The 18900-nt window shown below is 38.3% G+C and overlaps 1 protein-coding gene across 3 annotated transcripts in view; it reads right to left on the reverse strand.

The window, feature by feature from the left end:
- The window catches only part of LOC148065100 (protein sidekick-2-like), a 190917-nt gene that overhangs the window by 122626 nt on the left and 49391 nt on the right, over nt 1–18900 (reverse strand). The gene's annotated exons all lie outside the window — the stretch shown is intronic.

Genomic DNA, 18900 nt, shown 5'->3' on the forward strand with positions numbered 1-18900 from the left:
TCTATTTGTGTTGCATCATGGAAGGAGCATTCGTGCACTAATAATTAAAAAAAAATAAACGGTACTTTCTATGGGTCGTCGACGCTGCTCTGTCTATATTGTGACTTCAAAACCACGACTGGTTACATCTTGACATTCCAGAGATCTCACTTTGACGATGACAAGACTGACATTTGTCACACGACAAAGGTCTCCGTGATTTAAAACTCGGGAGATAAACAGTCGTTGACGGACAAAAGAACCAAAAAAAAAACCCCTGCAGTTGAATAAGGAATTCAGCCCCGGCTGCGGAGGACGGGTTATCTTCCCCAGCGGTATCTCCGACAGACAGACGGACTGTGAAGTAGACAGCGCTGACCTTTCTGCAGCCATAAGAAACACTATTTTACTCTGGCGGGGATCAAAGGGAAGCAGCTGACTTCGCCACTCTTTCATTAGCACAGAAGACTACGTCAAAAAAACAAAAAAAAACCCTCCCACTTCTCCAGGAACCCACCGGGTTTCTATCGATCAATACCTGTCCACCAGTTTGGCTCTCAGTGACCCTCTCTAATCACTCGGCGCTGAAAAAAAAAGAAGGGGAGGACGAGGTGGGCAGAAATGCGCTAAACCTTTATCAAAATAAACAGCCCGCGGTCGAGGGAACGAGGCGAGTCGTTCGGCGCTTTGTTGTGTTCTGTGGAAGCAGGAAATCTGACGAGCCCCGGCCTCCCTACTCCGGGCCCGTTGCTCCGAACATGAAAGTCAGAACGCCAGAGAAAACGGGGGGGATCAACGGGCTCACGGGTACAGCCGGAATGCTTTCCGCCCATTGTTGTTCACTGGTGGAACGTAATCTTCTTAATCACCCGCTAAACCTACAGAACAATTGACCCATTTTTTTTTTCTTCTCCACGTCTAATCAGTACACGCGTGCCCATATCTCATTCAGAAGTGTTAGAAATCCCTCTTCAATCTAGGTGATCTTTTCCCACCAATCTTCGTCCACTATTCCCGTAATCCACTCTAATTTAATCCAGGAGCATATCAAGCTTCCGCGTTTACACAATGATTTCCATCTTTTTCCATGGCGTTATTAAAAAAAAAAGTGGGTGAAAGACACTCATTGTTGCCTATTTTGCCATCAGAAGAATGAAGGAAATTAAAATGATGGCTCATTAGAACTTCAAAGACATAATGACGAATCAAGGTCTGACCTGGTTCATGAAAAAAACAACACTTTTTTATGACTTACTTGGGTCGTATTCACAAAAATCCAGGTTGATATAAAAATATAACCTACTGGGGTTGTCCAATTTTTCAAACTTTGGAGCTAAAAAACTCTATAAATGTCTCTGTAGTTGCACCTTTACCACATCCACAAGCCTCAAATCTTTATTTATAGACTAGGAAGTACATTCCAAATTTTTTTTATAATGCAGGAATAAAATCAGACACCACGGACTGGAACCTGCGGCCCACTCTCCACGAGTATTGACCTCTGGTGGCCCCCCTTCCAGTCAAGTTTGAGACCCCTGAACTACTGCATACAATATGTCTTTTGTCACATTGTCTGAAAACTTTATCCTATATAACGCCCAATAAAAATAAGTTTAGCATCAGCTTCCGCAGAATCCAATTTGTGTCTTTGGTTGCACTACTTGCACCCGTTTCCAGTGTTGGTTTCTGACCACAGGAGACCTTCAAACCATCTCAAGTAACATTCAAAAACAGTAGGTCAATCTATTTGGTGAAGGGTCGAAAATTAGTGGCACGTCAAAAATGGCAAAGCCCCTTATCTGACATAGTCTCTGTTCAGGTTTTAATGACACTTCTGCTTCTTCTTCCTGATGATGTCACCATTAAATCTGGGTTCTGACTTGTGGCCAAAGTTCAGACTTTTAAACTTTAAAATAAAATATGACAAGTGCTCGACAACACTACAAATATATCCTTGTTACTGCAGTATCACAATATATCATATCTCCCGCCTGTGTATTGCGATACATATCGTGTTCAGATTATTGCCAGTACACCCCCAATACTACATACCGCTTTTAAATAATATGTCTGTTGCTTTGTCGAAATTGGTTGACAGCTGTGGCCGGCTGGGCGGCAGAGCAGTATCACTATAAGCTTTGGAACGATCTTCCTCTCTCTTTGCGCTTGATGGATCTACTGACTCTTTTAAGAAACATCTTAAGACGTTTCTATTTGTTCAGGCTTTTCCTTGAATTTCTCGAACTCCTGTGTTGTTCTCAGTATTATCTTGATCTTTAAAGTATGTACTTTTTTGAGTATTGTTTTGATTGTTTAAGCGCTTTGTGACCCTGGTCTCGAAAAGCGCTATATAAATAAATATTACTTACTTACTTACTTACTATATATCATATCTTTCCTCCCGTGTATCACGATACATATCGTGTTCAGACTATTGCCAGTACACACCCAATACTACCTACTGCTTTTAAATGATATGCCCGTTGCTTTGATTAAAGTGGTCGACAGCTGTGGATGGCTGGGCGTCAAAGCACAAAGGTAGCTGTTCAGGCCACCGTTGCTTACGGGGTTGTTCCGAGGGATTGAAAGTTGGCAAATTAAGGCGTAGAATGAAGAGAAACTCCTTCATTAGACCTAAATCAAACATGACGTTCGGAGCGTTGACAGGTTCCAAAACAGAAAAATAGTGTCGATGTCACTCTGACTCTATTCCACCTCATCTATCGCGATGAACAGTGGCATCACTATCAGCAGGAGCTGTCTACGGCGGCGGCGGTGTTCGGTGCCGGACCCCCCCCTCCCTGTTGTTGCCTGTCATAACGACGCACTCATGAGCGAGAGGAAACTTGGATCGTGGGGGGGAAAGGGGGGCGGCGGGCAATATAGAGCGGCCCCCCGACTGATCTGACACTCATCATCTCTGTATCACTCCCAGCACACTTCCACGAGTCAACCGACCGAGGCAAATCGGAGCGAGTAACTCGGGAAAAAATCAAATGTGCATCGGGAGGAGGCTTCCCGCGGCGTCTATAAGGAGCGTCATCAGTGGCTCCAGAACGGCCTCTTCGACCCCCGTGCACCGGAGAGTTTGTTAAAGTCAAACGGGGAAGATTGGACGGAGACGGAAACGTCTATTTTTTTCCCCCCCTCCATTTCTTTTTCCTCCCCGCTATCACCCTCTGCCAAGTCTGTGGGAATCTAAAGACACCCGTGCCAGGAGAAGTGATATATGGAAGCCACTCTCTTATCTGGCGTGGAGCACAAAACGATGTTTATGTGAGTCTCAACCACATGTGTGTGTGTGTTTGTACTTGGGGAAAGAAAAAAAAAAGAAACTTGTTTACAAATCCTGGATGTCTTCTCTTTTTTCACACATCCATGTCCCCCCTTGCGGGATGCCAGCCAGAGGATACATGCTTCTTTACCCCCCCGCCCCCCCCCAGCTCCCTGCTCGACCCAGGGTGTCGTTGCTGCTAAAAGGGGAATGCGTGATGCAAATGGGCGACGAAACCGCCAGCTGCTGACCTTTTGCGAGCGTCTCACCGCGGCAGGTGGTCTCCCCCGTTCACCTGGCTCACATCTTGTAAACAGCTAATCAAAAGGTCTCTAATGGGTAACCACCTGCGAAGAAGGGCATCTATGTTTACCCGGGGCTGGCAGGGAAACGTGGGCGTCGGGTCAAGACTCTGTCGCCACCATAGGGTTTTTTTTTTTCGATAATTGATGAACCACCAAAAAAATATGTTTTATTTTCAATTTCCCACTTAAAATACCTTGAAATGACTGATATGTTACTTAGCTTATTGGACTTGAAAGAATTATTTTTTTTGTGCTCATTTCATTGCGAAGAAACCGAGAGATGATGCCAAGTAAAGGACACGGTTCAATAATTCAGGAGTCGGTATTTGAGTATCTGCTTTTGTCTCCACTTTTTGTGAAGTACTCAACGTTGCTTTGTGTAAATGAAGCCTCTTAGAAAGATTTTAAACCCCCTAATTGCCTCAAAACTGAACTTCTTCTCGACACTTTTTGTTGGACTTTTGAACATTGACTTGTGTTTGACTTATATTTGGCCAATATTTGATGGATTTATTCATACTTTTAAATCTTGAGGTCATACAATGTGCTTCTTTCTTCACTTATTCTGGCCGTTAAAGCAAAAAATTAAACTTCTCGACTAGAAGTTTAGAGGATTATGATTTTTTTTTTTGGCAGAGGCAGGGGACACCCTGGAAAGACTGGCAGTTTTACTTTTAACTCCTGATACAAAAATGATTGTAATATTTTATTGTTATAATTTTACTTTTAATTATTACAGATCTATTATAGGTCGATTATAGACTGACTATAATTTACATTTATTTATTTTCTGATTATAAATCGCTTTTCTGCTTTTATTTAATTCATTTTTTTAAGCAAGTAAGACAGAAGTATGTCATCACCATGAATAAAAAGTCTAATAAATACATAAAAGATACTCCATAATTCACTTGAATAAATATATATTAAAATAAATGTTTTATCCTGCCAATAAAAAACAGAAAAACAAGTCAAATGAATCAACTTATTGTTTTGCTTTTAGCGCTCAACTATCTGAGGTAAGATTCTGTTCTTGTCTTTAAATAAATTGAAGGTGAAGTCAAAGCCAATTATCGAAATCTGCAACACTCGCCAAAATGACTCGATGTCATTTTTTTTTTTCAATCGCACGTCGGTGTTTCAATGAATATTTCATTAACAATAACACATTTGAATTAAGCTTGATCCACACTGACCTTCCGTGTCAAACATAGTTGGAAGTGTGAAACCACAAAAAAAAACACCCGCCCACATGCTCGTGCTTTAATTTGCCTTTTATAGCAACGCTGGATTTTAACACTTTAATTTTTTTCTACAAAAGGTCGGGAGAGAGGTCAGTTTCTGTCAAAGTAAAGCTGAATTTAATTCACTGTAAAAGCTTCAAAAAGTAACAAATTGATTTGAAAAAAAACATGTTGTCTATAATAATATAAATGACAACCTTAATTATTCTTGCTGTAATTAATTTTTTTTTTATTCCCTTTCCCCTCATTACGAAAATATAACTATGAAGAAAACTTGAAATGCTAAGGCGCTAGCTTAACAGCGCAACATGCTACACTAAATAATCATTGAATAAATCTCGTCCACTAAATTACTTATGCAATAAATATGTTTTCAAAATACTTCTGTAGCAAATGTGCAAATTTATTTTAATAACTTAAACATAAGAATATGCAGTAAAGTGTGAGTGTTTTGTGTGCTTAAAAAAGAGCTACAACTGTATGTACAAGGTGTATAGACAGCCCTTAGTGCGAAGCTAGTTTGTACTGTACGTCCTGCTTGTTCTTGCGTGTTTTTTTATGTTCATATCTGGTAAAAAGTGTCGCCATTCAAAACACCCAAAATTCTTTGTCAGTTGGACAATTAAACTCTTGTCTTTTTGACCAACTGGTTGTTTCAAATTCCATAGTTTGGGAATTGTGTTGTAGAACCAACAGTACTGGAGTGTTACAATGTCCATTTATTTGCTAGTTGCCATGAGCAGCAGATGTAAGAAGGGACACAATAAATAAAAAAATAGCTAAAGATTTTTCAGGATAATCCTACATCCTTGGCTTTTTTTCTTTTTCCATCCTGTCCGACTGTTTGAGTGAGTACCACTTCGAAATGTACCCTCACGTCCACATTACAGGGGTGTCTGCTCGATAGCCCTTCTGTTTTCCTGCAAACATGTTATTATCCAAAACGTTCACATTATAAAGCAGATGATTAACGTTTACTTTGAGCAACCGATGCTCAATGAGCACCTTGTCGTGATCGAGGCATCGGTTAAAATGGTATCGACGTCTCTAAAGGCATGGCGAAAACAAGTTTGCCCTTTTCCTTGTTCTAAGACGCGGCATGACTTCATCCCTCGCTCTGAAAAAAATCCCTGGGCTCTTCTCCTTCAATGGGCTGTCTAGCAACACCCGCTTTTCATCGCCCGCCCCGGCTAAAGGTGTGTCTTACATCGACAGGATAGGGGGGGAACGTTTTCTAAAAGTAGCCGCTTATCGATCAGATCGATATCAACCAAAGAAACCTGGTCCGCCCCCGGCGTGGGAGGGAAAATGTCGCATGTTCAGACAGGAGGGGTAAACAATCGAAAGATTGTTGGTAGAAAGAAAGGATGGTAAAAAGGAGAGAGGAAGCTGGAAATGGCAGCGAAGAGAGGGGGGAGTTGCTCGGCCACTGCTATTATAGCTCCTCGATAGCAGGAACTCAATCAGCAGACAGGCAAGGGAACCATTGTGCATGTAATGGGAACTGTGAGATTTTATTAAGAGAGAGCAATTGCATGTGCTCCTCATCACGGCCTCCATTGTGGCCGCGACGACGACAGAAACAAGGTATTTACAGTCTCGCATTGGGAAGAATAGCCATCTCACAAAAAAAGAAATATATATATAGCTTTCTCTTTGAAGAAAGAGATGTTGTTTTTTTTAAACTCATAATTGTCTTGGCATCTTCTCATCTGTGCCGGTTCACATCCCTTCGTCCATCATGCCCCCCCCCCCATCCCCCCGACTCGGTCCAAAAGGGGAATCAAGTGTAAATGATGTCTTCACTTTGTGCATGGCAAGCATGCTGTGGCTATCTGGAGCGAGACAAGGAAGGGATGAAGAGGGGAAAGGAGTGGGTGGACAGAACTGGGAGAAGGTGTGTCAGAGTGTGACAAGTGACAGGATCCTTGTCTGGTTGATGGTAGCACTGTTTCCTTCACTCGCGCCGGGGACATCAATTCAGCAGGGAACGCCATGTTCCTCTGCCGGCCAGGGCCAATATATCTCTGTGTGTAAAACACAGAAGGAGGAAAAAACAGAAACTGATTCATACGGAGAAAGAAAAGAGGCTTCCAGTTTCTTTCAGGATCAACTTTAAAATTCTGGTTCTTACTTTCAGATCTATTCATGGTCAGGCTCCTCCTTACATCACTGATCTGATCCAGCCTTACACCCCAGCTCGGGCTCTGAGGTCTGTGGATCAGAATCTACTTATGGTTCCTGAACACGGTTCAGGACCAGAGGAGAGAAATCTTTTCAGGCTGTTGCTCCTAAGCTTTGGAACAATCTTCCTCTCTCTTTGCGCTTGATGGATCTACTGACTCCTTTAAGAAACATCTTAAGACGTTTCTATTTGTTCAGGCTTTTCCTTGAATTTCTCGAACTCCTGTGTTGTTCTCAGTATTATCTTGACCTTTAAAGTATGTACTTTTTTGAGTATTGTTTTGATTGTCTAAGCGCTTTGTGACCCTGGTCTCGAAAAGCGCTATATAAATAAATATTACTTACTTACTTACTTACTTTTTTTTTTTTTCCCTCGGCAGCTAGTGTCACAAAACTAAAATCCACTATTTACAGTTTAGAACCAAATCAAGGGGAGAGTCCAGGGGCCTCATGTACAAAGAAGTTCTTGGAACTTCTACTAAAAACAGTCGTTCTTTTAAATCTAGAAAATGGTGAATGTACAAAAATCTAAAGAGGTATGAATGTACGCACAAATACAAGCACTTTTACTTCATTCATCCTAATCGACGTAGAATTAATCGCAGACTTTTTCGTCCCTTTCCACTGCCTCATTTACATATTTCAATCATATTAAAATGAACCAGAGTCCTTGATTTTTCTCTCCGCAATCAGAAAAAAATGAATGAAAACATGAATTTAAACTGGATTAACAGTTTATATTCGTTCATTTAAAACATTTCTGACATGGATCAGATACTTAAATTTAAATGAGTGCCGACGAGCTCTGGTGAAAAAGTTAATATTTCACATTCAGGAATATTAACGCGAATACATTATTTACAGACGATCAGGGGCTTATTTGAAACATCCTAAAATAGAGTTTAACAAGAATAAAAGTTTAAATCATTAACTTAAAGTGCTGATTAGGGATAATGATGATGAAGATGGTCTGATCGTCTGAGCTTCATATGAATGTCAGTGTGTAGCAACACAAGCGCAAACTCTTATTTCATTTATAAAATAAAAGCGTTAAATAACAAATGAACAAATCAAGTGAAGGTATATTTATATAAGTGTGTTTTTCAAGGAGATCGCTCCGATCACATGATCACATGAGGGAAACTTCAGCCGCTTTCATTTTGCAAACTGATATGATGTTGTTTCACAAGAACGTCTGTGACTCTCGTGGAAAAAGACTTGTGTTTTGACGCTGATCGTTTTATTATAGAAACAAGCTCATAATTCCTTTACATTTTTTCTGAATAGCGTGAAATAGCGTATTAAAATATTCAATATAAATCTATCTTTACAAATAAAGATCATCAGCTTGGTGAACGAGAACATATTTATAAGTTTGTGAATAAACTAATGTGAAACAAATGTGTTTGTGGTATCCCTTGTGTTGTCTCTGGTTAAAGGTGAGCAACTTCCGCCACTGCAAATGTATTTCTGGAAGCCATAGAGGAGGTGGAGGGATACCACAAACACATTTTTATTTCGGGCAACTGGTTCACCTTGACCCAGAGGCAACACATGGGTAAAGAACTGTGCGGCTTTATGACCAAAATCAAATAATAGGTCAAAACCCCTTCCCAAAAAAAGGCTCCAAATGTGTGTCTTCAGACGTCGTTCAAAAGTCATTGATTGCTTGAACCCTCAATTCCCTCGACTGTCAGCAGGTCCACCCACCGCTCACTACCTCCTGACTGCCATCTCCACTCCTACCTCCTACTCAAAATCCAGCAAGAGGCTCTCACTCTCTCTGCTGCCTCCTCCAATCCTTGTGTTGGCCTCTCACTCTCACTTCCTGTCAGTCCCACTGCCGTCAGTCGCTTCCACACCGAGTAGTAAACAATTTGCATTCCAACTCCACCGGGTACAGCCATGTCTGCTGCTGCTTTTCCCGGTACAACTTGGCACTAGATCTTCATAGTGTACACACAACTTCTTGAAACACAAACTCTTGATTGATGGATTCTACCCGCGGGTCCTACGCATATTCAGACTTGTTATGCTTCCAATAATACAAATGTGTTTAGAAACTTCTTGGTCCTCAATGGCTCCAGGGTTTGGCCCTGCAGGGCGGGACGGACAAGTCGTGATAGAATTAAGGCTGGGTATCGAACTTTGGTTCGTTTGAGGCACCGACTAAAATGCCCCAGTAGTACCGAGGAACGAAACAAGCTTTCTGTATCGGTTAGTTTTGAAATTAAAACTGAAACAAAAACTGATGGGTGGCAAAGACGGTAAACATCAGATTATAGTGTCACTTGTTAGCCAGTGGTCTTTTGCACTCGACATAATTTGTTATTTATTTGTACTGTTCAGAAAACTTTCAAAATTAACCAAAATTTTAAAATTGTACTTAAGATCTTTACTATGTTTGATGTCATTTTCTTTTTGTAAGAACTGATCTCATAAAATTTGCATCTGGAAAAGTATCATTCAGGAACCAACATTGAAGTGAAGGTACCAGTATCATTTTCAATAGATACCAAGCCCTAAATAGAATATAACAGATATTCCTTGAAAAAAAGTTTTGAAAGCATTTCCATTAAAGGTAGTTTTGAACAGAGACCTTCTTAATTAAATCTCATCCAGTGAGTGTTTTCTGCTGGAAAAAAGGAGCTTATCTACTCTTGGATATGCTCAGAAAAGTCTCTTCTTTTCTTCTGTAAACAAACATTTTTGCCATTTTTAATTGGAATTAATTCAGGTGTGAACGTTTTTTTTCTTCCAAATCGTCTTAATTAAAGTGATTTGATGACATTTTTCCAACGATTATTTTATCAGCCGCCGTCATTATTCTATTTTTTTTGGTTCTTTCAAACTACTTTGTGTCAACGAAAGAAAACTTTCAGGTCACATCTACTGTCTTGCTACTTGAATTCATCTTAAAAGTGTTTTCCTGCATGGATTTCTTCACTTTTGGGTACAAATCTTGTTTTAATCAAAGGTTCTAGGTTGTCTTTCTTGACTTATCACGGTTCAATATTCAACAAAGCTTTTGGTCAAAACCGGCGACCGATCAACTGTCAAAGTCTGGGACTCGTTTCTTTATCTTCAGATCAAGTCAGCCGCCAAACTTTTGTCTTTCATCCAGCAAAAAAAAAGAAAGAAAAGGTCTTTCAAGGATTTTGAGTGTTTTATTCATGCTTTCGTCACATCTCGCCTTGACTCTTGCAACGTTCAGTAAGTCCTCTGATTCCAGCCTCTTAGACGAGCACTTTAATAGTTAATAACTTGCTTACAAAGCTTGATATTCATTTCAGAATATGCTACACGATACAATGTCGCCTGAGCTGTATCTCAAATCGCATAATTGCGTACTTCAACTTTTTAGTGCATAAGTGCGTCTCAACACTTAGTATGCAAAATTTAGTGCTCATGCACACTTAAGTGGTGTATTTAAATGGCCACAAAACTGAGTATTTCTAGATCCAAACTTGCAAAACGTGCTGCCAGCAGGTGTCGACGATAATGTTCCTACATCATTAAATAGTAGTAGAAGAAGAAGCTGTCGCGTCATGTCCGGTTAGTGGTAGCGGCAGTGTTTGATTTGAGACGTACTGTCGAGAATCTGCGTACTAGTTCGTACGTACACTTTCCTGATGCATACTAACCGCCAGTGCACTAAGAGAAGTATGTGATTTGAGACACAGCACTTCTGAATATTTTGAGGTACACAATGAGCAGTGTATTAAAATGTAGTGCGCAATGACCACTCAATTGGTGCACACTTTCCTCCCTTAACGGCCGCCATCTTAGCGACGTAGATGACGCTAAACGGAAGCTACGTCACTGACGACGCGTCTTTGGAGCAGATACCGGCGCAAATGTCTCGGGAAAACATTAATATTACCACAAAACAACAAAAATAACAAAAAAAACACAACTTAATAACTTGTTTCATTTGGCGAAAATCACCGTCAAGTGTCGGCAATAAAGGCTGGTTACAATCAGCGTTTAAAAGTAGTAGAAGAAGAAGCTGTCGAGTCATTTCCGGTAAGTGTGTAGCGTCAGTGTTTGATTTGAGACTGTACTACCCTGTTTAAATTTGAGTGAGGCGAAAGTAAGTGCACTGTCTTACAGTGAAATTGAAAGCAGTGCGCTTGGAGAAGTGCATGATTTGAGACACAGCACAGGTTTTATCCAACCATCCAATTGAAAAGAATCATCTGGACCAGGAGGTGATTCTTGATGGAATCCCGAGCAGCTTTGGACGGGGGCCTGTAATGAATCCTCTCCTCTTTGGTCACACTGCCTCCGCCACACAATCTGATAAAAGGATGAGAGTGAATATCACACAAATCCTGCCTGTAATCCGTACATTGTTGTTGTTCTACTTCCACTCCTTTTGTAATCGCTCTAAAAGTCCGTTCTTAAACCCACCCTCCGAAAAAGAAAGAAGAACAAAATCTTGGCGGAGGATAAGTGAATAAAAAGATTTTACCGATAAAAAAAAAGTTGATCTGAAGTCGGGGATAAGGGGTGAAAGACGGGTACAGATAGTGCTGGAATGTGGCATTATAGTGCCGCACATGCTCGCCATCTGATAAGAGGCGGGACAGGCGGTTTCGGGGTGGGCTGGGGTGGGATTGCATCCCCGGCTAGGATGGGGAGCAGCTCAGACCATATGCGAGCCTCTCTATCATAATCCCTATTTTATTACATCCGAGACTGAAGGATGGAGGACGTGTGGAAATAAACGAAGACGATATTTCCTCTCATCCTTTAGGTTATTCCTCCACCGTACATCTCGGAACAAAGCCTAATCTTGTTGACTCTTTTTTTTTTTTTTTTACCCGGCGACGTTGACTTGATCTCATCAGCGCTTCAGTCAACAGTTTATTCTCCAACGACTGGAACGCTCCATCTGGTCAGTTTGCAGAATCTAAAGAGATTGTTTGTCGCCCGCGAATCCTCTAATTCGACCGACGAGTTCGTGTTTTCTCACTCATCCTCGCCGGGATGAATCACCTGCCGCGGAGGTGAGCACAGAAATAGACGTCGGTGTCATGATGTCCACGAAGAACTTGAGCTTGATTAAATCAATGCTGCCGAGCTGTGGAGGCTGAAATGCTTTATGACAAAATAAGAAAAAAAACTGTATTTCATCTCTTACCCGCAGAAAACAAAACACTGTCGGTCGTATTCACATAACATATTCAAGGTGACCCGACGGCCCCAAAACAAATACCTTGATATTTAGATAGATAGATAGATAGATAGATAGTACTTTATTGTTCCCTCTGGAGATAGTTTTTTTATTTGTTTTACCAGCACACAGCAACACAGACGATAGATTCATAAAACAAGAACAAAGTGCATATGTGGTATCCCTTGTGTTGTCTCTGGATCTCGTGATGTCCTTGTAAGATTTTCAAAGTCTGGTCAAGTCATACGTGGAAGAATCTAAATAGTGACTTCAACAATGACTTTTATACGTTTAAATATTGACCTGTAGTTCAAGTTGGTGTAGTTTTAAGTAGCCTGTGGTTCAAAATTTGTTACAACCTGGAGTAAGTACTTTAAAATGAGTCAAAATCTACCCTTTTTTCTCTCCAAAGAAATCTCATCAAAACAAGACCCTTATATTAACAATACCATCTCATGATAAACCTGTTTTTATTCTTGTATTTTCCCAATAAAATGTCGTCTTAAAAAAACCCATTCAATTTCATTATTTTTTATATTTTAATGATAACATATTTCAATAGAAATATTTATATTTATATATTTATAAAAGTGTCTTCCTATTTATTTGGATTAATTTTTTTTAAATTAATGCCTTCACTTTCGCTTTTTTTTTCTATTTAAGCTTGGATTAAAGTAAGCTGTGGTTCAACATTTATTCCAATCTAAAGTAAATCATTTTGTCAAAAAATGTGTCAAATTTTCACTTTTCAACTCTCAGGAAAACTTAAACATAGTATTTTTCACAAGGTTTAACGTTTTACCCTTATCTTAACAATAACCTTTTAAGATAAACCTCATTTTTAAACTCCTCATACTTTACTAATAAAATGTTGGTTTCATGTAAAAAACTTGAATTGGATTTTTTTTTTAAACTAATTTCAGTATTTGTAATTACTATAATCATTATAAAAACACGTTGCATGATCAGTAGAAGTACCTTCCTATATATTTGAATAACACATGATTTATTTTTAAATAAATGGATTAACTTTTACTGTTTTTTTGCCACCTTTTCCAAGAAAGGTTTTTTATGCGACAAAATTTAATTGAATAATAAAATGTTGGTTTCATATAAATACCTTGATTTTTGGATTTTAATTTTTTTCAAAATAATTTCAATTATTGTAATTAACATAATACTTATAAATACATGTTAATAGAAGCAACCTTCTATATATTTGACTAACTATAGTGAATTATTTATTTATTTAATTTATTTTTAAATAAATGGCTTAACTTTTGCTGGTTTTACTTTAAACATATTCATTCACGATATGATCACATTTTTATTAAATAGTGAGAAAAAACACATTAGAAAAAACACTAGGCTTAAACTTGCTACTAATGAAAAACTATTGTTGAACGATGAACATCTCAACTCAACACAATACTTCACTTCCCCGTGTATTTGTCACTGGTGAAGGTTTGATAATAATACAATTTATTCATTCAATTAAAACATCTTTAAAATTACAATCTGGATCCATAACGCATTTGAAGATTCACTCCATGTCCGAGTGAGTTCCTGTTACTATAGTTGTAAGATAAACAAGCTAAAAAAAAAAACAGCGTCGTCACAACAGCTTTTATTTCAACATTTGTGCCACCGAGTGTGATTAGAACACGCTCGACATCAAAAAACAACAACCGTTAAACAAACATTTCCTCCCAACCCCCCGCCGAACAAAAAAACTGGACGCGTGCCTGTGATGAAGTTAGCGGGCGCCAGGTTTTGTCGGGGGGGCCCCGGGGTCAGCGTGTGTCGCTCTGCCTGCTGGTTGATAGTGGCAAAGCTCCACTGAACACTGTAAACTTGACTGTATGCCACAGGATTCGGTTTACAAGCTGTTGATTTAAGCTGGCAGCACCAGCCCGGACCAGAAACACTGTTATTTGGAGTTTTTTTTTGTTTTGTATCCTGCGGTTAACAAGCATTCTAAAGGGGGGTACAGTCGATTACAGTCCAGATAATAGTGGAATCTTTTGTGTAAAAAAAACAACTCCCACTTCATGTTGTCCTTTCATGTGTTGTGTGGACCACTCGCCCGTGGATCTGGATCTCAGTCAAGGGGATCAAACATCCCCCAGAAACCTTCTCTCATCTCCCCTCCCTTGACTTACAAAGGTATTCTTCGCAGTACATCAGGGCATTGCTCTAACGTCTATTTGCATTTCATTTTTCTTTTTTTTTTAAGGGTAATTTGAATTCATAAACAGCCCTGCAGGCAGTTGATAAAAAAAGCAAGTGAATATATTCAGATGAATATTCACAGTATGTTATTTTGATGTGTCGGACAGGGAACTAAACAAACATATGGTGGGTGAGAGAGCAAGAAAATGAGATTTCGGCGGCTTTTTTTTTTTTTCGAGGACCTTTGAGAAATGAAGACGTGCAATATGGCCTCAACATTCATCTCAATGCAAGGATTTTACATTAAATCTCAAAACTAAAACAAGAAAAAGCGACTAAAGCTTCAACGAATGAGAGTCTGTAACCGACATAAATGATGTGTTTTGTGCTGAGCTCACGTTTTTTTTTTCCCCTAATTTTATCTGATCAAAATGTATTTCCTCAGCAGGTTTTCTCACTTATAGACAAGACAACCATGTTTGCATGAGACCCTATAGCGGCGTCCATTAATAGTCTATATAATCCTAATACAATCAAACCATTCAACGCAGAACTGCTGGATTATTCACAGACGGAAACAAAGAATAAGCGTCAACACAATCTTTGTGTCAATTTCCTTTTGACTCTGGTTGAATAATAGTTTGTAATGTACCTCAAGGGCCGATTGGAATCTGCTTAAGGGCCGCAAATGGTTTCCTTCAACTGAGAAAAATCTCTAAACTTAGAAAAATGATGTCACAACACGATCTGAAGCTTATAATCCATGCGTTTGTTTCTTTTCGTTTAGACTATTGTAACAGTTTATTTTCGTCTCTAAACAAGAAGGATCTGTCTCGCCTGCAGTTAATACAAAACTCTGCAGCGAGAATTCTGACCTGCTCTAGTAGAAGAACTCACATTTCCCCCGATCCTTAAAACTCTTCACTTTGCCAGTTTCTTTCAGGATCAATTTTAAAATTCTATTCATGGTCAGACTCCTCCTTACATCAGTGATCTGATTTTAAAAAATGTTTTAAAAGTTTAGCGCCTCAAAGCCTTGAAGTTCATGCCACATTTACATGTAAATAAATTGCATACAATGTCGCATTGGAGGTATTCAGAGGTTTTTAAATGTGTCTTTTTGGACAAAGATGTGGACAAAGACAACTGGGCATTAGTTGCTACATTAAAGTAAACATACATTTTTGTCCATATCTCTAAACAGGAACAGATTACTGTAATCCCAAACCTTAAAAAATGAGTGAGTTTTGGGTGAACTATCAGATTATGGCGAGAGGGTAGGGGACACCCTGGAAAGGTGCAACATACACAGAAGAAGAAAAAACCTTCATGTTCTCGTAAACCTACGAAAAAATCCACGTCGAGATGCTTTTGAACTATGGGAGGAAACTGGAGTTCCTGGAGTAAACCTGAGGGTTGCTTAAAGTCTTGTGTCGCTAATACATGTATTTTGTTGAAAAAGCTAAAAAGGGCAGAGCGAGTGTTGTGCGAGCGAGAACCAATAACATCATAAGAGAAAAAAGTTAATTGATTTTTGGAGAAACTGCAGCTGGATCTTTTCATTTTCATGCATAAAAAGTCAGACGCAGTAAAATAACTTCTTTGAATCTCAAGGTAAGACATTCCTCAACTTTTTTTTTTATCAACTTCTCGTGTTCAAACAGAAGCGCTGCCAAATCGAATTTGCTCCGACGTATAATTATGTTACTCCCATGAGGCGACATTAACTTCCTTCAATGAACTTCACAAGCACAGACATCTTGTTTTCCCATCATTTCCCTCGACAGAGACGCGACTTATGTTTCGCCGAGGTACTCCAAACTCTGGGAGAAATGATTTGCTCGTTCAATTTTCTCCCTGCAGGTTATAAACAGTTCCACAAATATCTTTTTTTTTTTCGTGTTGTTGTTGAATGACATTCCGAGCTTATCTATCAAGAGAAAACACAAAAGTCATAATCGTGAGGTAAGCAAGGGGAGGAGTGGGTGCAGCAAAGGATCATGGGTAAGCGCAAAATTCATTTTAAAGTTACTTAGTTAAGCCAAGATGTATTTTTTATTAGATTAATATTGATTTTTTTTTTTTTTTGCCTGAACTTTTTATCACAATTAAACCAAAATAATGAGTCATACGAGTGCCTTTGATAGTTCTTGTTTTTAGTAAAATTCTTGGAGAAAAGTGTTATGTTTTTTTCGGACAAAGCAAAGCTCGAGGGTCAAAAGAAAAAATTATTGATACAATTTTCGAGATAAATTTGTTTTATTTTTGCATTTATTTATTAAAAAAATGTCCTCACAAAAATTGATACAATTCTAAAACATATAGCATTTACATTTGACGAGAAGTATTTAACATTTAAAAAAAACCTTTTCCTTTTATTTTATTTATTCTATTTTTATGATTGTTTTAAACTTTAAGTTAGTAAATACCACTATTTACTGATATTTAAATACATTTGAAGGGAACTATTTAACATTAAAAAGTGATGTCCCTTTTATTTTCATCATAATTTCAAAGTTAAGTTAATTTATAATAAATTTAATTAAAATGAAGCCTTCAATAGTCCTTGTTTCAGTTATTTATTTTTATTTAAGTTATTTGAGAAAAATCAACTAATCAATGCTTTTTATAATTTTATTGTATTTAAATTTGCTTTATTTATGCATTAATTTGAAAGAAATATTCTCACAAAAAGTTTAAAACATGCAAAAACATACCATTTATTGATTGTTAAATAATAATAAAAAAAAAATAAAAAAAAGAATAATATGTTTTATTTATATTCCACTTTTCGTCATCCATGACCTCAAACTGTAGAGTTATCAAAATAAATAAAAAAAAAAAGAAGTTTAAAAGTCATTTTCGGAATCGGTAATTATAAGAATTTATTAATAAAAAGGCTTTCAAATACTTTTGAAGGGAACTATTTAACATTTAAAAAGAAAATTCCCTTTATTTACATCATCTTTTATAAATTGTTTTTAAAGTTTAGTTCATAAATAAACACTATTTATTGATGATTATAAAAAAAAAAATACATTCGAAGGGAACTATTTAACATAAAAAAAAAAGTTTTTAAAGTTTAGTAAATTCAAGTACACACTTTTGATTGACAATCTTCAAAAATATACCCCCAGTTACATTTTTTATTAAATTCTTTCAAATGATTTCCCATCAAATCACATCAATTCAACTTCTCTACTGCGGTACTTCGATCTGTTAGCTCCATGTCTTCCAAGGACGATCCTTTTTTTTTTTTATATAATGAGGAACCTTTTTTTTAAAGTAGTTTCTTTATCTAAACGACGACCTCGAGGTGTGACGGACTCAGCTGGAATTGCGAACACTCACTGAACACTTCAATGTCACCGTTTATTTACTTTGATTGTGTTGCGGGACCAAAAGGAAAAAAAACAACAACAGTCAAAGAAGTATTATCAAATCCCTCTCCTCGCTAAGCACTTTTAAAAAAAAAAACTAAAAAAACTTTTAAAAAAAAAGGAACCATTCATGCGAATATTTTCCCTGGCGGCTCGTCCTCGCCGGCATCTGTCGATGGAAGCGAACGGACGGCGGGAGAATAATCTCCGAGTGGAGAAAACTTCAACTTCAGGCGCTGGTAATTAGGTCAGAGTGAGTGACAAGTCCGACTAGTCAAGAGTGTTTACAACACGCCGGCAATTAAATCCTGCAATTTGTTGCCGTGGTTTCTTCTCTTCTTCAGGCGGGAGCTCGTGCGACGACGTAAAAGGTCAGGTATCTCAACGCCCTGCTGAGCTTTGACTGAAACGTTAGCGAGTCTTTCCGGATTGATGACCTTACAGAGGACGTTAGGAAGCAATTTTTTTCCTTTTTTTTTTTTAACGGTGGGAACGTCAAAGCATCGCTCTCAGGTGTTGTGCGAGAGTCCGGGATCTAATCTCAGGCTGTTCCCTCCTGGAAATTGGTAGCGAGGGTTTTACTTTCTTCAATGACCTCTGTGCTGTGAGTCAAAGTCGTTGTGCGAGTTTAATAACGGGGGAATTCTTACGGGATACCCTACGTAGCTGGGATACGCTCTTGAACACTTATTTTTGCATTATTGATATTGTAAAATAGTAGACAACTTTTCTTAACTTATAGTGGTTTTCATGTCTAAACAAGAAGGATCTGTCTCGCCTGCAGCTGCTACAAAACTCTGACCTGCTCTAGTAGAAGAACTTACATTTCTCCGATACTTAAATCTCCTCACTGGCTGCCAGTTTCTTTCAGGATCAACTTTTAAATTCAGGTTCTTGAGAAACATCTCAAGACGTTTCTATTTGTTCAGCTTTTCCTTGATTTTCTGGAACTCCTGTGTTGTTCTCAGTATTATCTTGATCTTTAAAGTATGTACTTTTTTGAGTTTTGTTTTGATTGTTTAAGCGCTTTGTGACCCTGGTCTGGAAAAGCGCTATATAAATAAATATTACTTACTTACTTACTTACTTTTAAAGTATATATTTTATCGGGTAGTGTTTTAATTGTTTAAGCGCTTTGTGAACCTGGTCTGGAAAAGCTCTCTTCAAATATGACTTACTTACG

Source organism: Callionymus lyra, chromosome 15 (genome assembly GCF_982586985.1).
Source record: "Callionymus lyra chromosome 15, fCalLyr1.hap1.1, whole genome shotgun sequence".
Taxonomy (NCBI): Eukaryota; Metazoa; Chordata; class Actinopteri; order Syngnathiformes; family Callionymidae; genus Callionymus; species Callionymus lyra.